The sequence below is a fragment of the Pongo abelii genome, chromosome 11, assembly GCF_028885655.2.
Source record: "Pongo abelii isolate AG06213 chromosome 11, NHGRI_mPonAbe1-v2.0_pri, whole genome shotgun sequence".
In the NCBI taxonomy this organism is placed as follows: domain Eukaryota; kingdom Metazoa; phylum Chordata; class Mammalia; order Primates; family Hominidae; genus Pongo; species Pongo abelii.
The window spans coordinates 126,960,737-126,976,938 of NC_071996.2; the positions used below are offsets into that span (position 1 = coordinate 126,960,737).

General features: G+C 38.7%; 1 long non-coding RNA gene across 2 annotated transcripts in view; it reads left to right on the forward strand.

The window, feature by feature from the left end:
• Positions 1–16,202, forward strand: part of LOC134759564 (uncharacterized) — a 42,595-nt gene that overhangs the window by 8,821 nt on the left and 17,572 nt on the right. Inside the window, exons 2-5 of one of the 2 annotated variants that reach the window (XR_010135918.1) lie at positions 3,116–3,210; positions 9,400–9,481; positions 10,051–10,137; positions 10,315–11,296. This is a non-coding gene — a long non-coding RNA (uncharacterized LOC134759564). Of the gene's footprint in view, positions 1–3,115; positions 3,211–9,399; positions 9,482–10,050; positions 10,138–10,314; positions 11,297–16,202 lie in introns of those variants that run through there. The other variant, XR_010135919.1, reaches the window with a different exon arrangement.

Here is a 16,202-nt window from a genome sequence, read left to right on the forward strand (position 1 = left end):
CCAGCACTTTGGGAGGCCAAGGAGGGCGGATCACAAGGTCAAGAGATCGAGACCATCCTGGCTAACATGGTGAAACCCTGTCTCTACTAAAAATACAAAAAATTAGCTGGGCGTGGTGGTGGGCGCCTGTAGTCCCAGCTATTCTGGAGGCTGAGGCAGGAGAATGGCGTGAACCTGGGAGGTGGAGCTTGCAGCGAGCTAAGATCATGCCACTGCACTCCAGCCTGGGCGACAGAGCGAGACCCCATCTCAAAAAAAAGACAGAAATGTGATGAAATTACTAAATAACGTGTACTTTAAAAATGAATCAACAAAATTAAAATGTTCAAAATATAAATAAAAAGAAACAGATTACAAAATGCACATATTGAGTGTGATCCCAATTTGGCAAAATATACACTGGGAAAGTGATGTTTAGGCTTTGTGTCCCTACCCAGATCTCACCTTGAATTATAATCCCCGCAATCCCCACTTGTCAAGGGAGAGACCAGGTGGGGGTAATGGGATCATGGGGACGGTTTCCCCCATTCTGTTCTCATGATAGTGAGTGAGTTCTCACAAGATCTGATGGTTTTGTAAGGGGCTCTTCTCCCTTCATTCAGCACTTCTCCTTCCTGCCACCTTGTGAAGAAGGTGCCTTGCTTTCCCCTTAGCCTTCCACCATGATTGTAAGTTTCCTGAGGCCTCCCCAGCCATGCTGAACTGTGAGTTGATTAAACCTCTTTCCTTTATAAATTACCCAGTCTCAGTCAGTTCTTTATAGCAGTATGAAAGTGGACTAATACAGAAAGATATACCAAAATGATAAAGGATGCTGTTCCTAGAGATAGGCTTTGCCTGCACAGAGATTTTTTGGAATTGATCTCTGGGAATTGTCATCATGGAAGAGAGGGAAGCAAGACTGGACAGAGGGAGAAGCTGTGCTGCAATGTGGTTGCAATGGATGCTTCAGACAGTTCTACAGGGTGTTCCAGAACGGGAAGGGCCCTTCAGAGTTTCTCCAAATTTAGACAATGAAGCCAGAATTGTTTTTTGTTTGTTTTTTTTTTAGACAGAATCTCACTCTACCACCCAGGCTGGAGTGCAGTGGCGAGATCTCGGCTCACTGCAACCTCCACCTCCTGGGCTCAAGGAATTCTCCTGCCTTAGCCTCCAGTGTAGCTGGGATTACAGGCACACGCACCACCATGGCCTGGCTAATTTTTTTTTTTTTATTTTTAGTAGACACGGGGTTTCACCATGTTAGCCAGGATGGTCTCGATCTCCTGACCTTGTGATCCACCCACCTCAGCCTCCCAAAGTGCTGGGATTACAGGTGTGAGCCACCACACCCGGCTGAAGCCAGAACTTTTATAACTACACCAGAACTTTTATAACTACACCAATCAGCCATTAACCAGAGCCGCCCCTACAGGGTATGTGCAATAGACTGAACGTTTATGTCCCCCCAAAATTTGTACGTTGAAATTTTAACTCCAAAGATGATGGTATTAGGAGATGAGACTTTGGGAGGAAATTAGATGAGGGTGGAGACATCATGAATAGGATTACTGCCCTTATAAAGGACCCCCCAGAGAGCTGGTTTGCCCCTTCTACCATGTGAAGACACAGCAAGAAGTTGGCAGCCTGAAACCTAAAAGAGTGCCCTCTCCAGAACCTAACCATACTGGCACCCTGATGGACTAAGATAGAGTGTGAACTTGGTGAAGCAATACCCTGCAGCTAAGGGCAATTTCCAGTCTGGAGCAAAGCTATGAGCTATCTGCAGCCAAATTCTCCATAGCTGAGGCATGGGTGCATAGCCATGGCAGAGGGTTCTGAGCAGATTACTACAGTGTCTTCTATGAGCACTCATTTCTAATGATGATAAATTACCAGTGATTTCTATTCCTCTCACCCCCGACTCTCTCTCTCTTTTCAAAATACATTAGAGTACACTCCTTTTTCTAGTATGATTTTGTTGTACAATCAGAATATGATTGTTAAACGTTAATATAAAAAAATTAACTTAGTCAAGCCTTTGCATTTGGAGCTCTTACTTGAATCTCCTTAGTTTTATAAAACACTGGGACAAAAGAGATCAGAATTTGGCTCAGTTGTCTTTACCAGACATTATTTTCACAGTGGCACAAATAGCTTTCTTTTTCATAATGGCAAGAATGACACTTCATGAAACATGAAAATGAGATTGTTATAATGTGTTGTGCTTCTAAAGACTAAATATTAGTTGCAGATATCATTATAAAGCTTTTCACTATTTTCATCTGAGAGTCAGTCAGTTGGTCATCCATTCAAGATTATGGCCAATAGAATGAATGGATTTGGGGTGCCCTTTCCTCTCCCCTGTATCTGCTCAAATAGCTCAGCCTCAAACCCTCCTCTCTGAGGTTTTCCGCAAGTACTTGTGCCCCACTTAATAACACCTTTCAGTGGACTCTTATGGCATTTAGTTCACATAATTCTATAGCCAGTACTGAAAGTAGACAGGTCGTCTCTCTTACAACCCAGGCAGAAAACTGGGAATGATGAATGAAGGACAATGAACACATTTTTTCGTTCTACCTGATTTTGCTAAGGATGAACCCTGGTAGAAAGGAGGCATTATGTTGCCTCTCAATAGGAGCTACTCAAGAATTTTATTATTTCGAGTGGGAAACAATGAAAAGTTCTGAATTAGCAATGATATGAGAACAACCTGTCGTGCCTCCTACCTCCTCTCTGTTTTCCTCAGGGACAACAACGTGGCCCAGTTAGAAGGTGTGGAAATGACAGTGCGTGTGGACAGTGAAGGTGTGCCCAGTACAGGAGGGTATGCCAGCATCTCCAGGATAGGTGGCCGGTGTGATATATTCCTCTTTCCAGGAGATCTCCACTTATGCCATTTTCTAATATCCCTAAAAAAAAACAGCAACAATTGAAGATGGTTGGTATCAATAGAGACCGCCCATCTGGCAATAATCGTGGCGTCTTTCTTACACTATTTTTTTCCCTCGATATTTCTAAGAGTAAATGTTCTATGTGTGGGCAGGTTTCTGTTGATCTCATCCCCTACTGAGGGTAGGAAACTCCTTAGGCCAAGCATAACTGACACTGAATTGTCCTCTGCTTATTCTAGGGTAAGGAGGACATCTTGTAGCAGCAGCAGTGACCAAAATGAGGGTGAAAGCAGTCTACCATGGAGTGGAATAGTTATATAATTCCTGACCTCATGTGAGTCCCTGTGTCTGAATGCTTCCTTATCTGTATTTCTCCTTCTAAAAATCTACCAGCCACAGATACTAGGGTTAACTCTGAAGAATCACCCATCTTTGTTTTCACTTTCAGTCTTCATTTAGATGGAAGTTTGAGCCTGTTCTTCCTCGGAAGAATGTTATGCTATATTGTGACATATAAAGTGACCTTTTCCAAAATGTCACACACTAGAAGAGGAGAGAATTTCAATATTCTCAAGCTCTGCTTTTATGTTGAATAGTAATCAAGAGACATTCTACCAAGTACAAAATAACTGATAGTCCTGATTCTTATCATAGGTGATATAGAGCTAGTGGAATCAAATGACTGAAAATTCACCCACTCTTACAGAGCCTTGTTGTGTATAACTCATTTAAAGAGATTTAGTACTAGACACAACTGGGTGCTATGTTCTTATTTGATATCTGAAATTGTCCATGATATTTTAGACATTTTTGCATGTTCAAACAAGCTAATGCAGCCTGAGGCTAAAAAAATTTTTTTTTCAAAAAGCAATTTCAGTGGAAGGACAACCTAATTCTGGGCAAATCTAAATGTCATAGACTAGAATTACAAGCCTCTAAACTACACAATCAAAAATTCAGTCACTATTGGCTGTTTGCCGTTTTCCAGTTAGAGGCTTTAAAAGGTGAAATTTTTGATATAGTTGATTCAATTAACTTAGTATTCAGCAGACACAACCTGAAAAATGCAGAAACGCCCAGTAGACGACAGATCCGAAGAGTGAATTTCGGTGAATGGCACATGTTGATCTAATACTAAGGAGTATTAACAGCCAAACAAATGGAATATTTATGAATCAGATCATTAAAGCTGTTCTTTTATAATACAAGCTCTATAAAAGTATTTTTAATACAAATTATATTACATTGGGGTCAGAGGATTCAGCTCTATGAAGGCTGAGTGCATACCAGGGAGATGATAGGAATAACAATTTGCATTTTTATGATGTTTTATAGCTTCCAAGCTGCTTTTGGAAAAAGAGGAGACATAAGGCAGAAAAAGAGTATATTGGCCAATTGATTGGAATCAGACATGCCTGGGTTTGATTCCCATTCCTGCCACCATGACAGAGACAACTGACCTATCACCAAATCCCCTGCTTCCTCAGCACACAACAACGCTACATTTCCCGGCCTCCCTTGCAGATAAGTATGACCATAACTACATTCTAGTCAATGAAACATCAACACAGGTGCTGTGCAGCTTAGCCTTGCATGTATAACATATGTAATTCTTCACGTTCTTTCTCCTTCTGCCTCCTCGAGGCAGAGAAACAATGGTGGCCTTGGAGACCAAATGCAAAAAACCGTAAAACCACAACAGAGAAAGGTCCTAAATCTTTGCATTGCTGCTTAGAGGAGGGCTTCTCACCAATTAGAATCACCCATTTTGGATTTTACATGAAAAATAATATTCTATTACATTAAGCCACTAAGAGTTACGGGTTTATCCTTCATAGCTGCACACAATATTGTAATGAATATGGCCAGTTTTTTCCCAGATTTTGGTCAAGTTACTTCTGTATGCCTCAATTATTTCCTCAGTAAAATAGTGGTATTACTAGTCCTACCTCAAAGAGTTGCTGGGAGGACGTGTGTAAGGCACTTTCACAGTGCTTGCCATGAGGTAAGTTCACAACAGATGGCAGCTGTTATTAATCACTTTTGCTGATGCTTAGTTTTTGTTCAGCATTGTGCTATATATACACATTGACACACACATATGTTCTCATTTAACCCTCAAAATGACACGGCAATGCAGGGATTTTCACTCCTACTCTGTCCATAATAATAAATGTGATTTAAAAAATTGGGCATTTTCTGCATGGTCAGTACTGTTCCAAGCACTCTGCATGCACTGATAACCACAAACAACTCTACGCGGTATGTATTATTATTATCCTCATTTTACACATGAGGAAATAGAGACACTGAGCTTATTCTTTGGCCCCACGCCCATATAGCTAGTAAGTGACAGAACCAGGATTCCACTTGGGAAATCCAGCTGTAGAGCCAGATTTAACCACATTCTAGAGCCAGCCGTAACTACAATGCTGGTCTCTTAACCAACGCTGGTCACTGAGGTGCCTGAAGTTTGTCAAGATCAAGTGAAGTGCCTGAGATCTAGATATGAGTACCCATGGCCTTAGAACGTGAGGGCTCAAATCAGAAGTGATTGCAGTTGAATCAGCCCATCCTAACTGAGGAATTTAGTAGAATATAAATCTACTAAAGCAGTGCTAGTCCTGCAGGTTGGCCTAGTACAATAGTTAGGAAGCTGGTGGTGTTTACGCAGATCTATATAATGCTACTAGCTCTCTAAACACTGGTATCACTTAAAGCTTTGTTTTAATCTTAGAACATGTTCCAAATTCACAAACTCTTGCTGACTAGGACACATGAACGGTATTTGCCAAGTACTTCAGTTTCTGTGGATTTTTGTGGTTGGTTGGATTTTTAACCCAAGTACTGCTGATAGGTTGGTCCAGCAGTAGGACTGGAAGCAGGTAAAGTGAGACCAGATTTTTGCCTTCTGTGTCTCTGTCATTAAGTCTAAGATGAGTCATCACAGAAGGCCTACAAAACAGCCTGGTTTCTGGCTTTCTTGGGGAGATTCTAGAACATTAGTGATGCTTAATAATTTAAGTGCAGATGTTGCATGGACTGTAAACGCAACCAATTTGCTGAATTTAATTTTTCTCATGAGGAATATTGTGATGCTGCAACAGTGGTGAATCCTCTTGCCTTACGGCTCTTGGATAAAAGGTCTGTTTTACTGGTAAATGTTCTTGCTTTTATATAGGCAGAGAAGGTTTCCTTCTGCAGCAAACTCTGCATTTAAATTATCCATTGAACATTACAGAATGACTGATTCATTGTCTAAAATACATGATTGAGTTTTATCATGTTAAGGGTAAGTTCATTATCTGCCTACTGCTCAAACTCAGTGATAAAAATAGTGCAAAGAAAAAGATGTGTTGAAATATAACACTATATTTTTCTGCTCTTGAAAAGCACTCTGCAAAATTATCTCATCATTCCTCCAAGACTTATACAGCAAAGAGCTATTACTCTATTATCAATTAAAGGTACAGTCAAGCTCTAAGTTAGAGAATGGCTCTAGAAACTATCTAGGTCACACAAACTGATTTATTAAAGGATATATAAAAATTAGGGGAGAGATACTTGGGGCCAATATATTTTATAAATGACTTTGTTTTATAAAATATGATTATGTACTAAATACTGCAATATGCTTATTATGTTTGTCTAAGACTGTGTTTACCATATAAAAATCCAAAGCATTTTAAATAAGTGAAATATATGCTGTTAATAATGATACCAAGTGTCTCCTTGGAGTACATAGTAGAACACCAGGGTGAAGCTTGGTCTATGCAGCCTGTGCAACCTTGGACAAGTCATCTGGCTTCTCTGTCTCAGTTTCCTCATCTGCAAAACGTGGAAATAGTATCTCCTGCATAATGTTGCTATAAGATGAACTAAATCAATGTATATAAAAGTTTAGAACAATGCATAGCTTAAAATAAGTGCTTGATGAATGCAAAAAGAATAAATGTTGTTTAGCTTTTACAGTTTCAATCATAAGATAAATTCTGGGTATCTAATATACGGTATGATGGCCATTGTTAATTATACTTCATTGTGTACTTAAAATTTGCTAAAAAAAAAAAAAGGTAGATCTTATCAACACATACACACATGGTAACTATGTGAGGTAATTTGTTTGTGGTAATCACTTTACAATGTATACATAAATCAAATCATCACATTGTATGCCTTAAATATATATAACTTTTAGTTATCAAACAAGCTGGAAAAGTATATTAGTTAGCTTTTCTTGGGGGAGCATATATTACTCTTTTTCAATAAAGATTAAGAATAATTTTATTAAAAACTAATGCACCAAAAGAGGATGCTTCAATTCCAAAAGGTATGAAAGGGTAATTAAATGTTAAAAATAAACATTTCCTACCTTCCCTACTGAAACTCTATGTTAAGAGAAATTAAAACTGAGATGACAAAGAGGCCAATATTTCCATTCACTACTTGTCATTGTCCAACCTGGAAGTGTTTTGGGGTAAGGAGGGACAATCTAGGTATCATTTCCAAATTCCTAATTTGGGTGGTTTCCGTTTTTAATGCAACTTATCTCTAGGAGAATCATTCACATCTATTCAGAATGTACTTTACCTGTTCAGTTTGTTTAAATGAAGCCATTTGGAGAGTTTGGATTGTTAAGGAATATAAACTACAAGTTTATAACGTGGGAAATTTTAGGTGAAAATTATGAGAGAACATCTCAGTGAAGCAATTTGGATAGTATGTCACTTATCTCCTGCTGCTTAAAAAAAAACCTCCCCAAAACTTACAAGCATGAAGCAACAACCATTAGCCCAGCTTATACATCTTTTGGGTGACAAAGTAGATTGGGCTCGGCTGGGTGATTCTTCTGATCTGGGCTATTTTGGGGCATTCTTGGCTGTCTTAGGTCACATTTCTGGAGGCTTGGCTGGAACAATTTGGCTGACTTCTCCGTATGAGCTCTTATCATACAGCAGACTGGCCTGAGTTTGTTCAAATGATGCATACAGGGAGCCAAGAGCAAGTGGAGGCCTGCAAAGTATTTTCGGTTCTAGGATGGGCACTGGAATGCTTCCACAACATTTCTTGGATCAAAGCAAGTCACAAGACCAGTGCAGACTCTGGGACTGGAGAAATAGACTCCAACACTTGATGGGAGGAGCTGCAAAGTCATGTCACAAATGATGAGGAGAGAGCCAAAGGAAGGATTAGTGGTCCAATGTGCAATCTACCACGGGTAGCCAACGTCATTCCTATGTTAGCAAGAAGAAGGCTGAAGAAGGCCCCATCAAAATCAGAGAGAATCAAAGTTCATTTTGCAAATTGGCTGGGACCCTCATAGCCTTAAAATGGATGAAGCTGGAGACCATCATTCTAAGCAAACTATCACAAAGAAGAAAACCAAACACTGCATGTTCTCACTCATAGGTGGGAGTTGAACAACGACAACACATGAACACAGGGCGGGGAACATCACACACAGGGGCCAGTCGGGGGGTGGCGGACTGGGGGAGGGATAGCATTAGGAGGAATACCTAATGTAAATAAGGAGTTGATGGGTGCAGCAAACCAACATGGCACATGTATACCTATGTAATAAACCTGCACGTTGTGCACATGTACCCTAGAACTTAAAGTATAATAAAAATAAATAAATAAATAAAAATTATATATATAATTTCTATTTTTCTGGCATCTTATTTCATTCTGTTGTCTAATGTGAAGCAAGATTTCATGTAAGTGGAATTACTGGCCAGACCAAAACATTCATGTGTGTGTGGTTCATGCTAATTCAACTCATATGACTGGAAAATCTGAGAGATCCTTAATTTTCCTACTATTAGGTGAAAATTAACAATTCTTTAAGAATATAGATGATAAATTATTTGCATATCATTGCTTTTGCTTCAGTTTTGTCAAGTGTGACAGACAACTTTTCATAAAGTACTTCCCCACTTTGGAGAGGGTGGAGAGGAGGACAGCTTCAGTAATTCAGTGCATTAATCCAATAACATAGTATCATTAACTAAGGTAAAAACATCTTTTCAAAGGATACCTCTGGAACTCTCCCTTTTGGTGTTATGTAATTGTATTGTAAATTTAACTAAGATTTATTTTTAGAATGTCAGCGTTTTAGCAACCACATCTATCAGTCCACCAACTACAAAGTCAAGACTCTTTTTGAAAAAGGCCTCATGAATACAAGTTAAGACAGTTGCTAATGCTTTTAACTAAACAGCATAAATACGTAATGCAAACAAAGACAATTCTTCAAGATGCACATAGAGAGAAAATATAACCTTCAAGGTTTAGAAAATATCGGGTGCTTTAAAATTAAATGGTATGAGAAATATAAAAAGCTAGAGGTAGTCCAGAAAAATAGGAGAAATAAACAACATTTGTTAAAGTAATTAGAGATGATAGTATTAATTAAAGTAATTACAGATGATAGTATTAATTAAAGTAATTAGAGAAGATAGTATTAATCTTGCAGTTTCCTCTGGCACAATAATTGTGGATTACATTCTCTTTGTCTCTTCAGACCAAAACTATATAGAGGAGAAAATAGGACGACTTTAGAAGTTTATGAGATGACATGAAAATGAGACATGAAAACAACCCAGGTAGGTAACTTAACATCTTGAAGTGTTAGAGCTGAAAATATTAATAGAGATCAGATTACATAATCCCTCATTTTTAAGCTGAAGAAACTGAGTTGTTTGCCCAAGCCTGCACAGCCAACAGGTAACTAATCTACTCCCCAATAACTGATTTTACTATACTTGCCTTAGGGCCTGATCACAATTGCTTAGTAAGTTCCCAGTCATGGTCATCCAATTTTTATTACCTTTATTTTAACATATATGAAATATTTTTAAATTAATTTCTGAATATTTTAGCATGCTGGAGAATGATGGGCTCATAGCTAGTATCAAAGACTTCATTGAGAGATATGGTTTGGATGTGTGTTCCCTCCAAGTCTCATATTGAAATTTTTACCCCCATGTTGGAGTAGGGCAATAGTGGAAGGTGGGGTTGATGGAGGCAGATCCCTCATGCTATCCTCACAGCAATGAGTGAATTCTCACTCTATTAGTTCATGTGAGAGCTGGTTGTTTAAAGAGTGTGGCGCCTTCTCCTCTCGCTCCTTCTCTCACCATCTTCCCCCTTTACCTTCCACCATGATTGGAAGCTTCCTGAGGCCTCACTAGAAGCTGAGCAGATGCTGGTGTCATGCTTGTACAGTCTGCAGAACCATGAGCCAACTACCCAGTCTCAGGTATTTTTCTATAGCAACACAAAATGGATTAACACATTGAACTTCTGACTTAAATCTCAACTCACCTCATCACTGGGTTTTTGCAGATGAGATATGGATAAGTTGGGTTTCTGAAAAATGTAGGAAGGGCTTCCACTTCTATAAACATGTTCAGCTACATCTCTCTTCTCACCGAAGGTCCAGCACTGCTTCAAACTGGATAAATAAGCTATGATTTCAGGCAATCACGTGAGTAGAGGAACCTTGAGCTCTTCATTTCTTTAGAGCATAAATAGGCATCAAAAGAGATTTTTTTTAGAATCACTTGAGTTGTTGATACTCTAAGGACAAAGCATTGCCCAATAGAAGGAAGGACCACGGGGAAAAGCAGACCTAATTATATCAGACATCTCCAACCTTGGCAGCCCCCATGGCATAAGTACTTCACTCTCATAACCCACATAAGTACAGTTGTTCTCTGTAGTAAATATGTGATGTAAATTTGTGGAAATAGGAAAGGATGAGAGAAAGAAAGGATTCGAAAAGGAAGAGGGAAGGGGAGAAAAATAAAAAGAAAGTATCATTTAACAAGAACTTTGAGTGTTCGTGGGCGGGCAGAGAGGAAGACCTGAGAATTAATGGAGAGAAAAAAGATATGGCTACAGATGAAAGAGGTGAGAGGATTCTAGAATGAAGATTAATGTGATAAAGAGGACATTACATAATACATTGATGGGTTATAAATTAGTCCTCTTTGTCATTATTTTTAAAAAATAAGTAAATAATGCAATTATTTTTATGACTGTTGCTTGCCTGATAGTACTTCTTTGTATCCCACAAGGCCTTGACTTTTATGGGATGACATCACCTGTTGCTTTCTGAGTTTTCATCAATTTCTAGAGCTGCATTTTCCTCCACAAAGCCTCTTGTTCTTAGTGATGGCTACTCACTCTACCTCTGGCCCTGCCTATAACTCTGTTGGCTCATGCTGCCAGATACCTCTCTGTTGATATGGAGAACTGAGGAGTAACAACATGATAGTACAGCTTAAAATAAATACTATCATAGAGAAAAAAAATAAAATATAAGGATCTGGGGAGAAAATACATTTGTGGGAAACAAAGAAAATGAGAAGACTATGAAGTGTTGCTACAATTAAAATGTTGATTCTAAATCTGTTTGAACTTCAGTTTCTCTTCTTTTTTTCTGCGTGATCAGATGGCTCATATTCTGAATGTGTTAGCTTAGGCATTCAGCTTAAAATACAAGTTGATTAATTCTGAATTATTCAGCGTTAATCAGGTATTGCTTCAAGTTTTCTTCTTTGTGCTTCATGTCTCCAAAGTCAGAAAGTTGAGCTTCAACCCTTCTAATAAAGTAATTCCTAAATGAAACGTGAGCGTGGCTCTACCAAACAGGAGGGGTGTTAGCTATGCAAGGCTGGGCTGCCAAAGGGAAGTTTGGAAAGAAAAGGAAGCAACTTCTCAAAAGATGGATGGAATCGACATCAGGATATAATCCTGTCTATTTAAAATGGTTGTATATATATGTAACAAACCTGTACATTGTGCACATGTACCCTAGAACTTAAAGTATAATAAAAAATATATATATAAATAAAAAGTAAAATGGTTTAGATGACACAGTGCTTAAAGGCAGCATTGCTGATTGGCTCTGGGACCAATACAGTGTTTCTGAGAGCTGCAGAGAGCTATGGGACTCTGAGTATTATGATATCCCAGCCTTGGGATAATGTTCAGGAAAAAATGCACAGGGGAAACTGATAGTGTTTGCTATTAATGAAGGGGATTGGGAAAATACCTAATGCAGTGAAAAAAAAAAGTGTGATTTAGGTATGGGTGGCCCTATGCCCAATCCTGATTCTACCTTTTACCAGCCATGTGGCTTATTCCATCTGAATAACTAAGCTTTGGTTTTTTTATATTCCATTTGGCACCTAGTGGATATCCAAATACTGGTAACTATTAATATGACTTTAAACATAGGTTTCAGTGCATAGAGCAATGGTTTGAAGTCACATGGTTCTCCCACACTTCTTTGGGGTTGGCCTTTAATGCATGAATGAGCTCACCTGATTGGAAGGGGACACAGTATCCTGCATAAAAATAGGAGTTTCATCTCCAACTCCTTATAACTCAAACTATCCTGTGCCATAAAGGATAGAGATGTGGTATTGGTGACTCAAAGACACCATGGCAACATGGAGGAGTCCTAGGGAGGAAGGCTTAGCCTCAGAGCTTAGATGTGGAGACAGGCCTGAGATCCAACCCCTTTACTTTGTCCCTGCACCAATGAAAATGGTAGCGAGCTGGGTCAGGAGAAGCCAGTGCTGGTAATTGTGCAGCCTATGAAGAAAGTCAGTTTTATTCTAAGTATTCATGCTCTTATCAGATTCTAAAGTTGACAGAATTGGCACGAAATAAAGTCTGCATGTTTATGTCTGAGAATGTTTCTTCTGGACCTCTAAACCCATAAAGTCTATAAAGATCAGATTTGACTTTAACTTTTTTTTCCATTTTGGCCATGCAGTTTATCCAGTGGAATGTGGTAAAATATGAACTAAATTTCATGGGCCAAAATAAATCTCTTTGTTAAAGTTGTGCCATTTCTAACCTATTCTTCCCAAATGGCTTTTTTTTTTGTTACTTCTTAGTATTTCTTGGTTGACCAATTTATACTTGTCTTCTTAATGAAATTTGATTTATTTGGTTATATTTTTAAAGAGCAGTGTACTATTTCCATCACCTCTCCTTCCCCAGGAATATTTTTTAAATGTTTTTCTAAAAAACAAAAAAAAATCTTTACTTTTTACTCCATCTATTGGTTCACTCCCTGGGCACCACTTGTCCAGCCTCCTATTTATTTCTTAACATCTCCCTATCTATCCCCCCAATTTTTCGTAAAAATGCTTTCTTTGGGAAAGGAGCATCATCTGCTCATCAGCTATACAAACTGAAAGGCTCGAGTTTCTTCTACTCTACCTTTGCCTTCCTACTCCACAACCAGAGGTCACTGAGATCTGTCCATTTTACTTGCTGAATGTCCTTTTTTAAAATAATGGCATTATAGATACATAATTCATATACCACAAAAATCACCGTTTTAAAATGTAGTCAAGTGGCTCTTAGTATATTCACAGAGTTGTGAAACCATCACCACTCTCTATTTCCAGAACATTTTCTTCATTACCCCAAAAAGAAATCCTGTACCCATTAACAGTCAGTTCCTGTATTCCCTCTCCCAAGTGCCTATCAATTGACTTTTTGTCTCCTGGATTTGGCTATTCTGAATAATTCATATAAATGAAATCATACAATATGTGGTCTGTTGTGACTGGCTTCTTTCACTTAGCATAATGCTTTCAAGGTTCATCCACATAATAACATGTATCAGTTATTTATCCCTTTTTATGGCTGAATAATATTCCACTGTAAGGAGGATATACCATATTGTGTTTATCCTTCCATCTGTTGATGGACATTTAGGTTGTTTCCACTTTGGGCTATTATGAATATTACTGCTACGAACATTCATATGCATGTTTTTGTATGGACGTGTTTTCAATTCTATTGGGTAGATACTTAAGGAGTCAGATTTCTGGATCACAGGGTACTCCAAGTTTAATATTTGAGAAACTGCCAAACAGTTTTCCAAAGTTGCCATGCCATTTTACAACCCCACCGGAAGTGTATGAAGGTTTGACTTGATGAATATTGAAATTTCTGCACCTTCCCATCAATGCCTTATTCGGGTCCTCATCATGTCTAACCTGAAATATGACCATCACCTGATTGACCTAGCCATTGCTGCCCAGGCTTCCTGATCCATCTTCCCCACTTCCACCAGGGAGATTTCTTTGTAATACACAAACCTGACCAAATCACTTCATGTTAAAGATCACAGATATTTCACATGGCCAAAAGGACTAAACATAATCTGGTGCCAGCTGCTCAGCCTTTGCTTCCTCTCCTTACACCTCACACATCCTTTATGCTCAGCTTCTAAGACTCTTCACTTACAATGAATTTATTTGAATTTTAGGGGCAACGTGAGAATACATATTTCAGTGGAACCATGTCCTCTGCCATCCATAGCTGTCATCCAGAAAATATTTATTGAATACCCACTATTCTATTAGAAAATGATCATAACTCTCCTCCCTCTTACATTATCCATTATTTGCACCTGAGGTAAAATGTTGAATCAATCAAAAGTATTTCTCACATTTTTGGTCTTTATTTGATGGAAAATGCTCAATAAATTGGACAATTCATTGGACTTGAGCTTAAGATCTACTATTGATTGATATTATTATTTCATGTATTCAAAAAATACTTATTGAGCACTTACTATATGCCAGATACTGTTCTAGACACCTGGGATACAAAAGAGATAAAATTTCCTGTTGTCATGAGCTTTCCTTCTAGAAGGGAAAGACAGGCAATGAACAAATAAGTAAAATACAGCATTTTAAATGACAATAATTGCTACAGAAAATGCAAAGCAGGACTGGGGACAAGGACTGCTTGCAGAAGTTTGTAATTTTAAATAAAGTCGTCAGGAAAGGCCACACGGACAAGGTGATGTTGGAGAAAAGATCTGAAAGAAATCGAAGTTTGCACCATGTGGTTATCTGTGAGAGTCGTTATCCAGGGAGAGAGGACCCTGAGGCGGGAGGGTGTTTGATGTGTTCTAGTAACAGCCAGGAGGCTAGTGCCCATAGAACCACATGAATAACAGTATGTGTTGAATGATGAGTCTGATTGTTTCATGATAAAACTGACAATTACATGGATCCACCTTTTTACAGAGCAGGCAGCCCTAAGACCTCCTCAGAACAGGAAGCTAAGAAGCAGTAGGAGAAGATCAAACCAGGCTCTGTTGCTGTTTAGTGAACACCATGACCACTTGGGCTAGAACTTACTCTGAGAGATGCTTAGAGCCCAGTCATTTCCCTAACGTTGGTTATTTTTGTCACTCCCCATCTGCTATCTGAAGAAGGGAGATATAAAAAGTCCAAGACGCCAAAAGAGGTTGCTTGCTTACTTCAGAAACAGCAGGGAGGCCAGAAGCTGGAAAGGTTTTCCATCGTTCTAGCAGCCACAGGGCAGTGGGGGCTGCTGATCTGGAGAAGTAGGTGGCAGCAGTGAGGGAAGAATTGGACTAAATTCCCATGTGTCGGGGTCAAAAGGCAAGTAAGAAGAGATGAGGGCTGGCCAGGGAAGAGGACCACACTTCCAGGGTTTGACTGGCAGATGTTCATGAGCCCTCTGGCAAGTTTTGTGACGATTTTGCAGGAGGACTCCAGCTCACTGGTTACCATGCTTGCCCTTCTGAAAGAGAAGCTATTTCCTGCACTGAATAATTTAGTGATTGAAACCCAGATTGTCAGATTAAGTTACTGATTTGTGCTTCTCCAGAATATTCCAGTAAAAGAAAATTGTGCATACCACTGCATTTGTCTTTGCTTTTTTAAGCATTATTTTTTAAAGTAAAAATAAAACATGCACATCGTTTCTAAAGTTAAATTATACCAGGTTTATGGCTGAGGAAAAAAAATCACCTCTTTTTTTCCCCACTCCTCTTTGTTGACATTCACTATCATCTCCTTTAGCTATTCTTTTTAAATCTATATCTCAAAACTTTCAAATAACACAATCACACAGCTATTTTTCCAGTTTTATATGTTATCTATTAAATTGTCTCTTAGAAGAAAATGGGAAGTGGCCCTCTTCCTAGTTCTCCTGTTATCTCTCATTCTCCTAAAATAGTTATATGACTCTTGGGTTAAATTTATTCTCAATGATTACTAATTATAACGACTTAAGTTTTATTCCTAGGTAAGTCATAATGACCACCAGCATCATCTTCCCTCTCGCATCACTTTTGCTCAATCTCTGCCTTACACTCTACTGTTTTTGTTGGGGTTGATAAGAATGATGTTTGTTTTGTTTTGTTTTGTTTGTTTTTAAAGCTTACATTTCCCTGTCTTCAATTCTTTGTGCACACTTGGAAAGTTCCTCTCCCACCCTCTCTCAGCCCTCCACTCCTCAGTCCACACAGGT